This window comes from Sprattus sprattus (assembly GCF_963457725.1).
Source record: "Sprattus sprattus genome assembly, chromosome: 18".
NCBI lineage: Eukaryota > Metazoa > Chordata > Actinopteri > Clupeiformes > Clupeidae > Sprattus > Sprattus sprattus.
In genome coordinates, this window is record NC_137916.1 from 1,104,529 (window position 1) to 1,116,819 (window position 12,291).

Sequence of the window (12,291 nt, forward strand, 5' to 3'; positions counted from 1 at the left end):
AAAATACATTAACGCACTGGCAGCCACATTTGCTTGTTTTAAGCAGATTTTGCTTAAAACAAGCAAATTTGGCTGCCAGTGCATTAAGCAAATTTGGCTTGTTAAGATTTCTTAAAATAAGTAATATTTGCTTGAAATAGGCAAAAATAACCTTACCAAGAAAGCACTAGGTAAGTACAATTTAGCTAGAAACAAGACCAACTAGATTTTTTTCATCTCAATATAAGAGTAATAAGGTTAGAAAAGCATTTTTGCAGTGTAGAAACCCATTGGCCAAGTGCACCCACCGCCACTGCACTGCCTTCCACTTACTCTACCCCATACCCTCTGCTAGTATTTATATACAATATATATTTCTGCCACCACCGACATTTTTCTCTATTCCTACTCCCCTTCCCCCTGTAACAGTAACCCTATGAGCGCAGTGTATACTCACTAAACTGGTCTTGTTTGTATCATGCATTTACCACCGGATGTCTGTATATATATTTTGTACATCTACCAAATGCATGCTGTGTACAACACTTGTTGTTTCCCTTCCCCTTCTGCCACACAACCCTCCCCCACCCTTCCCTTCCTATCCCCACCTGGCCGACCTCAAGCAGATGGGTCCCCCCTTATGTGCCGTGGTTTTGCTTAACGTGCCGTCCTGACTAACAGGGAGTCTTTTCTTGCCCCTGTTGCCATTGTGCTTGCACTAAGGGGGTCCAGGCTCTGGGCTCTGTAAAGCACTTCTGTAAAGCGGTGTATTGTTATGGCGCTATATAAATAAATAAAAAATAATACATTTAATTTAATTGTATGGAATCACTTCACTCGCTGTCCGCCTGCATTTTTTCAGTTAAAAAAAGGTCTATATGCATAAAAAGATACCAAATATATGTAGTACCTCTCCCATATATGTACTCACTTTAATTATCCCAAAAACATTAGTTATTTGTAATTTTTCTGTTATTCGAAGTGTCAAAATATCAAGTGGTGCGACCGTCCGGTCATGACTGCTGTTGTGAAAACTTCTTTTAAATTGTCGGTAGTCCCACAAAAGACTTCATTACCCACAATTCCCTTATCACCTAATTTGTTATCTGCATTTCATGAGACCGCAATTGGCTGAAAACAAGGTGGTAAAAACCGTGACGTACTTTTGCTTATAAACTGCGTTGAAATGATACATTCATTCTCTTTGCGCTCTCTTCTCAACACTGGCTTTGCCAGGCACTCATCTCTTTACATCCTGGCGTCGGCCAAGGAGCGTCTCCGTCCTTCCACCATCAACTGGTGAAGGCCTACTCTTTTTGTTCTCAACAAAGACAATCTCTCGTTAGCCAAACACTGCCCGCTAACTGAGACAAAGTAAGTTTAGCAAAGCAGCTAACAATAAGACCTGCCAGCTAACTCTGCAACGGGAACAAAGCACAACAGTATTCGTAATACTGCAGCATTCCGAGCGATCACTCCTCCGAACTGAACTGCAGTGAAACAAAGACTTCACAACAAGGACAACTTTCCACCTACGGACTTCTTCTCTGCCTCAGGAACATCGGATGCGCCAACACTTTTCGAAAGGACTGGTAACATCGACTGGGCAGATAGCTAGTTAGCTATTCACAACCTGGCTAAGCATAGGACTGTTTACATATGCCATTGTTCATGTATTATATCTGTTTTGTTTACCGAACATAACTGTTATATACTTTCATTGTTAGTTGGTAGTTGGCTTCGCCACACCATCCAAGGGAAATCGTTAGGATAGCTTATCAGACACACGAGTCTCGCATGCATTACTAACCATCTCTTTATTCTAACATGGCATCTTAAATCACATACGATTACAAATACATTGGCTTTCATATAGCCACACACGCGAAGCACAAAATCGAACTTCGCGGTGCAAGTATAGGCTCGTCCTTTTTCACACCACACGTATGTTCACGAACGCGTACACACATGCACGCGGAACTACGTGGTCAGACAAAGGGACACACACACATACTTTCAATGCTCCTAAAAGCGCAACTCAGAGCGTACAAGCTCGCGCACACACACACTCCCTCTCCCTTACACATACATACTCCTTCAATTCATTAGTTAGATACATTTAGCTAGATTACATATTGTGTGTTATTTCTTTATCATTGTGTAAATAAATACTTTGATTTATATACGCTGGTTTATTTAATGTTACACAAGAATGGACGTTGTCAACCTCTTCTATTCAGAACTCCAATGACCTTCAACCATACTATTAATAGGGTAACTTTGTTTGTAGTTATTAATTTAATTATTAATCAGAGTTCCAAATTGATAGTATAATATATTTTATGAGACTGATATATTTAATGAGACTGATTTGTGGATTATCAATTTAATTGATCTGCCTTTGTGTTGAATGGTTGATCCCTGTCCAATCGGGTGAGATTACCAACATATTGTTGCTGTTGCAAGGACAGCACCAGTGTGTCTTGGTGGCCCTCGTGGAGACAATATCACAATTCATACACAATTGCACCCACATTCACCCGGCGCCTGCTCACTGGGTAAGATACCTACATAATCTGGTACTCCCGTATGAGAATGGTACCCATTCCACCTACAAAATTTAAATGTATTTTCTGCCCTATTTGGCATGAAAGCATTTGTATTTATATTTCCATCATAATATACAAATAAACTTTGTCCGATGATGTCCATTTTATGAAATATCATGTGGTGCGACCATCCAGAAACTACCACTTTTGGGACAATTATGTTGCAACTACCTGTTTTTGGAACATCATTGACCAGTTTGCCAAGGACCCATGGAATCAGCAACCGGTTTGTAACTCTCTCTCAAATTTGGAAAAAAAAATAACCTTTCTAACGGGTGGCATGTAGTTGCCATATTTCAATGTCATGTGTCGCGACCTCAAAAAAACAATGAATTTAAAGTTTTTTCTACAAATATATATTTTGATTTAAAATTTCATTGTAGCCTTTTTTGCTCAACTAGCTTTTTTTTGTTTAGGTGGCCAATTCTGTGCCTGTAAATTTTGACTGAACTTGAAAATATCATGTGGTGCGACCAAATATCATGTGGTGCGACCAAATATCATGTGGTGCGACCATTGCAGAGTGTTTTCCATGATAGATACTTAATTAGCAGTTTTTGTGCTTTGATATTCAATTGATGATGTATTATTGTAAGTATTATTTGGAATAGATTATTTTGCAATTTGAGTAATTTTGTTTCTAATAATTCAGAAACAACGTTTTATGTTTAAACTTTGTACAATATTATGAGGAAAAGCTAAAAATATAACTTAGAGCATGTCATTTCACTTTAGTAATTATGCATTTATCAGTAATTTATTATTTATTTATGTATTAATTTATTTATAACTGTTTTAATCTAATTTACCAGATGCCAGACAACCTCCGCCATAACGAGGTAGGAGTTTGGGCACACCTGGAGCCCATACCGAAAGAGTTTCAGGCAACCTGCCCAAAGATTACAGTTCTACATGTAATCAGTGATGGACCTGTGGTTGTAAAGACATCATGGAGCATGCACATAAAGTAACAGAAGACAGAAGTCGAGATCCAACTAGCAATCTACTGATTGCTGAACGACTTCTCTACCACCTGAAATCACTGTTACCACAGCACTCCAAACAGGACTAGTTTGAATCAGGCACTTCGCCATAAGCCTCGTTTGTGTTAAATAACTGTTTTGAAACTTGTCTATAACACAAATATTTTCACGTCAGATTTTCTCATATAGGCTATTGCCGACACTTAAAAAAAAGATTAAAGCGGTTTTGAACAATGGTCTGATGCAAATAGATTAATTAGTTATAGATTAAGTTGTGGCTTGTTAATGTCAGCCCTTTCCTAACCAGCTTCTTAACAATTTAGTTTATGTTGTTGCTGTTATGAAGTAAATTAATTAGGGTTGAGGCTGAAGTTGCGGGGCGTGGGGCGTTCATGTGGGCAATTGCGTCATCGGGTTAGAAAATGTGCGGATCAGGCGTCCACACGAAAACGGATCCGCTGGTGGGTTGAAATCTTTCCACTCTTGAGACCGGTTTCAAAAAGGTTGCGGATTCAGTGACCCAATTCACCAAGATCGGGTGGACGGAATGCAGATCAGACAACATTTATTTTCGGATTCAGGCGATCCAGGTTCCGTGTGGACGGGCCCTCAAGATTCAGCAGGTTTTGTTTGCACAAGCGGCACAAATAAGTCATAGGGAGATGTTATGCCTTTTAAGCATGCAGAAATGAAGCCATGCCTATGTTACCAGCCAGTAAAAGTAGACCTGAGGAAACCATGTTCCACACTGAAGATCCCTCAAGCACTCCTGAGCCACCACGGACCAAGCTAGTCTTCAAGACCTGTATGGCAAGTTTGACGTGATTTTTATATAAAAAAAAAATGTTTATGTAATGTTTGTGTTCATGAAAATTCTATACATTTTTGAATAAAAATCTTGTTTTAATCTATATTTTTTATAGAATGTATTGTTTATTGATCTCTTTAAACAATAGGAGGTTTTCATATCATTTGGAGCGACCAATCATCATGTGGTGCGACCAATAATACCAATAACGGTATTAAATTACTGGTTAGGGTTTCGGGCTGGAAACCGTAGTGTGGCCGGTTCGATCCCCGACCAGTAGGAAAAATGTGGGCGGGGGAAGTGGTCGAGCACTGCTCTCCCATGCCCACATCCACGGCTGAGGTGCCTTTGAGCAAGGCACCTCACCTCGATCACTGCTACCTGGGCACCGCCAAAGGCAGCTCACTGCTCCGGGTTAGTGTGCTTCACTGTGTGCTTCACTGTCTGTGTGTATCACTACCCTGGATGGGTTAAATGCAGAGATATAATTCAGAGTGAGTGTGTGTCACTATCTCTGCCATAAACATAGTCACTAGTCACTAGGGCTCATTTCCATAAAATATCTACTCATACATATCTACTCATTTCCATAAAATAATCACTAATACAGTATGCTTAGATGAATGGTATTTTGTAAAACATTTTGATCAGTTTTATGCGCTTTACAGGAAAAATAAGTCTGTAAACTACATTTAAGAAGGGGACTTAAGACATAATAGAACAAAAATATGAGAATTATGTACAAAAACTCAAAAGAAATGCAAATATTGTCTCTAAACACTTTATATTACTGATTACTTGTTAAAAAATGTGAAGGAAATTAATTAGTTTTAAGATAAATCACGGTCGCACCAGATGACATTTTCTAAGGCCATGGCCAATTTATCTAGCTGAAAAATCACTAAAATCACTTAATTTAAAATTTCAATTTGAATTTGTGTGTACACTCTAAATGTTTGAAAAATTGCAATAGATATTCTTATTTTTTTGTATTTTAAAATTGGCCTGTTGAAAATCCTTATAAGTCATTGACCCATCTACATGCATCAAAAGGTAGATGTGAGTGTGTGGGATCACCTCAGACCTGTATCTACATGCATCAAAAGGCAGATGTGAGTGTGTGGGATCACCTCAGACCTGTATCTACATGCATCAAAAGGCAGATGTGAGTGTGTGGGATCACCTCAGACCTGTATCTACATGCATCAAAAGGCAGATGTGAGTGTGTGGGATCACCTCTCAGTCTCCTCTGGTTCATCTGTCTGTTCCTCCCTCAGCTGGAAGCAGGCAGCAGACTCCTGGACCCTCCCCCCACCAGGAAAAGACATGTCCCCTGGATGGATCAGCTCATATGAGTCAGGTGCTCCTTTAATCTGGGATTGCTCATCAGCTCCCCCTGGCTGCTGCTCAGGGAAACTGGGATGAAGATGGACTGCATTAAATGATTTGCCTTTTCAACAGCAATATGTTCAATAACAATCGTCTGCTCTGCTATGAACACTAATCAAAATGAAATCAAATACTTCCTTGTTTGCAATCCTGCTCTTTCTTACCCTAAGCCTCTGTGTTGGACACTACTGCTAATTTCTGACACAGAAACTCTTCCCTAACTCAGCATTGTCTTAGGCACCTTTGGGAGCTGACCGATGGTTGATCATCGTCAGATTCCTCGACTTCAGAACTAAGGAATTGGTCATTCAGGAAACACCGAGAAGGAGTGATATAAACTCCCCAAGCAGAGCCTCACCTGTCATCATTAAAGTAAAAAAAAATATTTTTGTGGCCCCACTCTCGTGCTTTCTTTGACCGGACATTTTCGCGCATTATTATTTTTTCACTGTGAATGTTTCTAATGTTATGCGCGGTCATAGACATCGAGCAACCTGAGGCCCCCTGGTGGCAAGGCCCAGGGTTGCAGCCCCTAAAGCCCATAGTCTTAATCCGGCCCTGGCTACAGTTGGCAGCAGAGATGGCCGAGCGCTTTGAACGGATGAAACGCAAGAGAGGGACAATTCGCACATCCACAACGAAGCTGTTCACTCGTATTGAAGAGGAGGAGAGCAAAGATGTACCTGACTGTGATAAACTCCTCGTGAAATGATGTCAGTATTGTCGACCAAAGAAGTGAGTTTAATTGAATTTGACAAAGCCATTGAGGAGACAGAGATTGCTAATACTCAGGACTACCAAGACCGCATTCTCACACTGAGGGCTAGGACCATGAGGCACATTCAGACGACACGGGATACCGTGAGTGTGCAGGTGAACGATGCAAATTTTAACTCAGTCAGATCAGTAAGAAGACAGACTGTTAAACTGCCTAAGCTGGTGATAGAGAAATGCAGTGGAGAAATAAGTCAGTGGCAAGAATTCTGGTCCCAGTATGAAACAGCTATTCATGAAAATGATCCACTGTGTAAGAGGGAGAAATTCACCTACTTGAGATCATATCTGACTGGTGCAGCAGCAAGAGCTGTAGCAGGACTTACTTTGAATGACAGCAATTATGATGCAGCAGTGCAACTACTCCAGAACCGTTTTGGAAGAAAGGACAGTAGTCCAAACTACTGAGTGTGACGGAGCGCTGTACTACCGTCACGGCAGCGATACTCTGCCTCAGTGAACATTCATCATGTGCATGTGTTTGCTATGTGTGTTTCATGTCCGTTGTCCATGTCATTATGCAGTTTCTAAGGGTTTAACCCAGCCATTCACCCTCCAATTTCTGTTAGTCCCGTTGCTGTATTCACGCGTTTTAACATCATACACAATCGGGTCTTTAACGATCGTATCCAGCAACCATTACACCTCTACAGTCTAAATACATACTTATCCATACTCTCTTACGTTACAAAAATCACACATACAAGGTCGTCTAGTTAATGTTCTGTTTATTTAGTTTAAAACCATACATCAATTTCATATTGCATTTGTATGTGTCTTACCGTCGGTGTCGCGTCTTGTGTTTGTTTGTTCATAAATGAATGGCCGCTGTCAAGCTAAAAAGGCACCGGATGCCTAAAAGAGCCCGGGTGATGTAATGTTGACTTTCGAACGACTCTTGAGTGACAGTTGCTATGCCAACGCCAATACGTCACCCTAACGCGATTTACCTCAGAGCATCTTGCATTGTACTTTGCTACCTGAGACCAGCTTGCTTGTATTTGACATACAATAAACCAACCAAAACAACTATGTGCTTGATGTTTGACTTTGGTAGGAAAGTGGTTGATTCGCTAGTTGGTTATAGTATCAAAGTAAGCACATTTCATTTGCTAGCTCGTGCTAGTGTAACGAGCTATCTTGTTAGCTTGAAGCTATTCATCTGTTGTTGTGCTTAAATTAAGAAAGTCCTTAATGTGTTGTGATTTTAAGACATAACTGACGGCACCCACAATTGAATTTGAACAAAACAGGGCATTGTTTGCACAACATTTTACTAAAGAACAACGGGGGCTTGCTAGCTTTGACATTCTAGCGGACATTGCTAACTTACAGGTTACCAGCAGGCAGGTGTAGCTAAAACTTTTTATTCGCTTAATATTGTGCCTAAACGGATACTTTGTACCCCGACACTTTTTGGCTATCAGTCAGAGAGTCTCAAGAGTAGTTCGAAAGCCATCAGCTACGTTTTAGTCGCTTAATATTGTCGCACAAAAGGAGGAATTGCTATTAGCAATATAGATGCTAGCGCGCGAAACCTGTTGATGTGTGCTTACTTACAAAAGACCGGCAGCCAATATTAAGCGTGTAAAAAGTACCTGATGGCTTTCGAACAACTCTTGAGACTCTCTGACTGATAGCTAAAAAGTGTCCGGGTGCGTAGTGTCCGTTAAGGCACAATATTAAGCGACTAAAAAGTAGCTGATTGCTTTCGAACGACTCTGAGACTTAAAGCTAATAAGCGCCCCGCCTACGTGGTGACCGGATTACGTAATGCTAACGTTGGCATAGAAACTGTCACTCAAGAGGCGTTCGAAAGTCAACATTACGTCACCCGGGCTCTTTTTGGCATCCGGTGCCTTTTTAGCTTGACACAGCCACCGTGCCGAGTATTTTTAAAAGGACTGTGGAAGAGTGAATTTCCTTTTCCACCGTCAGCCGTAACATGGATTGATAAATATAACGTTGCCCCGCAGACACGGGATGAAGACACTTTACTCTCGTTGCCCCGCAGGAGCGGGAGAGAGAGAGGAGAGGTACTTACTTGCTGTAAGGTGAAGTACATGCTTTGTGGAAATACTGTATGGAATACTTTTGGAATACTGTTGCTTTGTTATTTAGACTAGTGAGATAGTTTCAAGTGCTGTTTAAGTACGGATTTATGTTTGTTTGTTTGTGTATGTTTGGTACGGAACCAAATAAACCCAAATACCTATTTTTATACAAAACGTATCATCTTGTGGACCGTGTTTTGTTCCTCTTCACCACTGACATTTCAGTTGCCACATCCCAATAACGTGGGGTGACCGAGCGGTCCCTCACAAGGACAATGACTTCCTGGACAACCGGAAGTGAACCGGCTTTTTGTGTAAAGTATTTTTATGCCGAGAATCTATATGTTGGCTATGCCTTCAAGCAGCGGATCTATCGTATATTTATTAATGTATTTTTCCAGCTATGTGGAATTGTTTTGTGGCTGTTTTAGTCAAATGTGTTTAGTCGTTCTTGACACCCCTGTATTTTGAAAAGTGAATGGTATGAACCAATTGATGGCGCACAGGCAGGCCTTAGACTCTTCAGTCTATCGGGAGAGCTGAGGATTAACGGACATGCGTCCAAGATTGCTCTGTTGGTGAACAGCTACCTTGTTCAAACTCCATAGTAAGTTGCTAGCATATTTGCTTCATTGTTTTTGTGACTATTAAGTCCATTTTATTTTCTATTTTGCAAAGTTTTTTCTTTATTCTTATTTTGTTTGTTTGTTTGTTTATTACTATTCTGATTCATATTTTTTCCTTCACGGCCTTAATTTGGGAAAAATAAAAACTCCCAACTTTCAATGCAAAGCCTCCTGAGAGTCTTTTCCATCCTGCTCGACCTCTCAACCACGTCTACCTTTAAAACTGAGCTTGACCCCTGTGAAAAGATCTTCAGATATTGCAGCACTCAGACACCTGTATGACGAATGTGAAATACAGATCCACAGTCTACAATCCATGGGCGTTCACAGTGACACATATGGCTGCCTGCTATGTCCATTGCCACTCCAGCTCCTACCTGAAGACATAGCACTACTCTACACACGCAAGTCAGACTCCAATGGTGAATGGAAGGTGCTAGAGCTCCTCTAGTTCCTGCAAAATGAGGTCCAAAGCAGAGAGAGAGAGCACTTCAGCTAACCAGACCAGGTAACACACAAAGGGACATCCTTCTAATAATAAACCATTCAGTAGGCCAGCACCCCTTTATGAAAACAAACCTAAAAGTTGGAACATGCCCTCAGCCACAGCGCTGCAAACAGCCAGTAATGCACCACAGACCTGCATATATTGTGGCAGTGCTAACCATAAACCAGAACATTGTCTTAACAATTCTGTGTCTGCTCGCACATAAAAATTAAGAGTACTGGGAAGATGCTATGTGTGCCTAGGCCCAGATACATTTCGTTGTCAAAGTACTTGTACTCTGTGCAATGACAATGAATCTAATCTAATGTCCTCATTTCTGTGCCGTTTCTCTAAGACCTTTAACATGTTTCATATTCTCTTCTCCTCTAAGAGTCCATGACCTTTGATTCACTGCATTCAGCAGAACTCAATTCACTCACCTTCAGTGATTTACAGTGTTGTTCCAGTTAGGTCAATTTATCGAATATGTAAATATGTGCACTTAATAATATATAAGTGCTTTATCCAATATGTAAATATTTGCATATATTAGTGCTGATATCATTAGTATATACTTCACTCTAATTCTAAACTGCAGTGCATTTTCTTATAAGGCTATTCCAAACTACCTGTCCTTATTGTGCCAGATCATAATTACAATTTCAAATCTGAAACCTATTCTGGTGGTCCCAGAAAAACGCTTCCACTTGCAGAGTAGGAATATCAGGACAATGCTCTCTATAACTCATGGGGTTACAGCCATACTTATGATCTCGGTAAAATTCCTTGCACGTGCATGTTTAGCATTACCTTTTGATAGCATCAGTTAACACAACTTATATCTATTCCATAAATAATTGACATGTTCATTTTTTAAAATATGAAATTATTCATGGAGCGCTCCCAATGCATGCTGAACTACAACGGAGAGAAAGTAGCTCTGACTACGGGTAGCGAAAAAGACCCAAATAATGTGTCAAGGTCAAAGTAAATACACACTTGCAGACGCAGAGCCTCATGCTTACACTATAGTCAATGTGGAACCTTTTTGAACTTGGAAAAACCGTGACAATAGCATACAAGTGATTTTGGGAAAAGTCACATAATTCAAATAAGGTTATATTTCACCTCTGTAACAAATCTCCCTTATCTATGTTGCCTACTCATTCACATATGTTCCAACTGTCAGCATTAAGGGGGCAGAGACGATTATATCACCAGGTCATTGCCCTCACTGTGTAACAACCATACAATGGTATCCATTCACAGACTTATCACAGTTTATCACAGTTTATTACGTATACCTTGGACCTTTACCACTGGTCAAAATTGCAATATAAATTTAACAAGAAATCAAGATGCAATAGCGATCAAGTATACAGTATAAGTGTGTTTTAGACTGAGACACTTGCTAAAGAGGCGCAATGTAATAAGAGAATGTTGGGGGCAGCGTTTCCGTTGTCCGGTAATTACCGGACTTTGTCCGAAAAAAAAATGAAATGACCGAAAATATTTCATCTCACCGGTCAAAATGTCTGATTGGAATTTCTTAAAAATCCCGTCCCTCAAACACAATCTGAATTTGACAACAATCCTAATATTTAGGCCTATAAAGCAAACGTGCACTGCCCTTATTATGTTTTAAAGCAGTCACTCAAAGTGTGGTCCGCCAGTGCCCCATAATGGTCCGCGACGGCCTAAAGCAAATTATTGCGACATTTCTAACATACAACTCAGAACGAAGAGAATACATCCAGTTGCCTAATCTATTAACAAGGTCATGGATTGGTGGCTTAAGACAGGGACTATGAAAAGAAAATTAAATGAGAAAGCCTCTGACATGCACAGACAAGGAGAAGGTGCAACGACGAGATGTTTCAGCCTTATTATGCCGCCGCGGAGCTGAATTCAAACAGCGTTTTTTTCTCCCGCTGCGGAGACAACAAGATGATAACTATATTCTGTGTTGTGTGACGTTGGATAATGACAGCTCTTAAGTCCGAAATGATGTCTACTAGGATGCATGTATTAATTCCAGTGGGCTAGCCTTCTGTTGGTAGTACTGAATTACTGTGGTCGGTATATGCACATCGTTGTGTTTTGTGATACATTGGCCTGTCTGAGTGTGTGATGGGAGTATGAGGCTGTGAACGAACTATAGTTTGTAACATAACCAAGTCAAGCATGGAGCAGGGTTCCAGATGCTTTGCCTTGCGTATTGTCATATCTATAACCAGCCTACCGGTAGCCTACGTAAAAAAGGAGAGCCCACCGGTGAAATTCATGTGCCGCTAACAATTGTCTGGCGCCAGGTCTGTGTAGGCATGTTGTTCCAGGTATTTTCTATTTAGTTAGATGGTCCGCGAGTTTTTTTTTTTTATTGGCTAAGTGGTCCTTGGTCTGAAAAAGTTTGAGAAACACTGTTTTAAAGGAACAGGCTATTCTGACGTTTGAAAGTTATTAAACAACACGTATGCTGCATTTTAAATAGCAAACCGTCGGTTGCAAACAAGGAGCGAAATGAGTGAGAATGATCAAACATGGCCAAGCAGACAAGCCTTAAAAGGTTTTTTCAGAGGCTA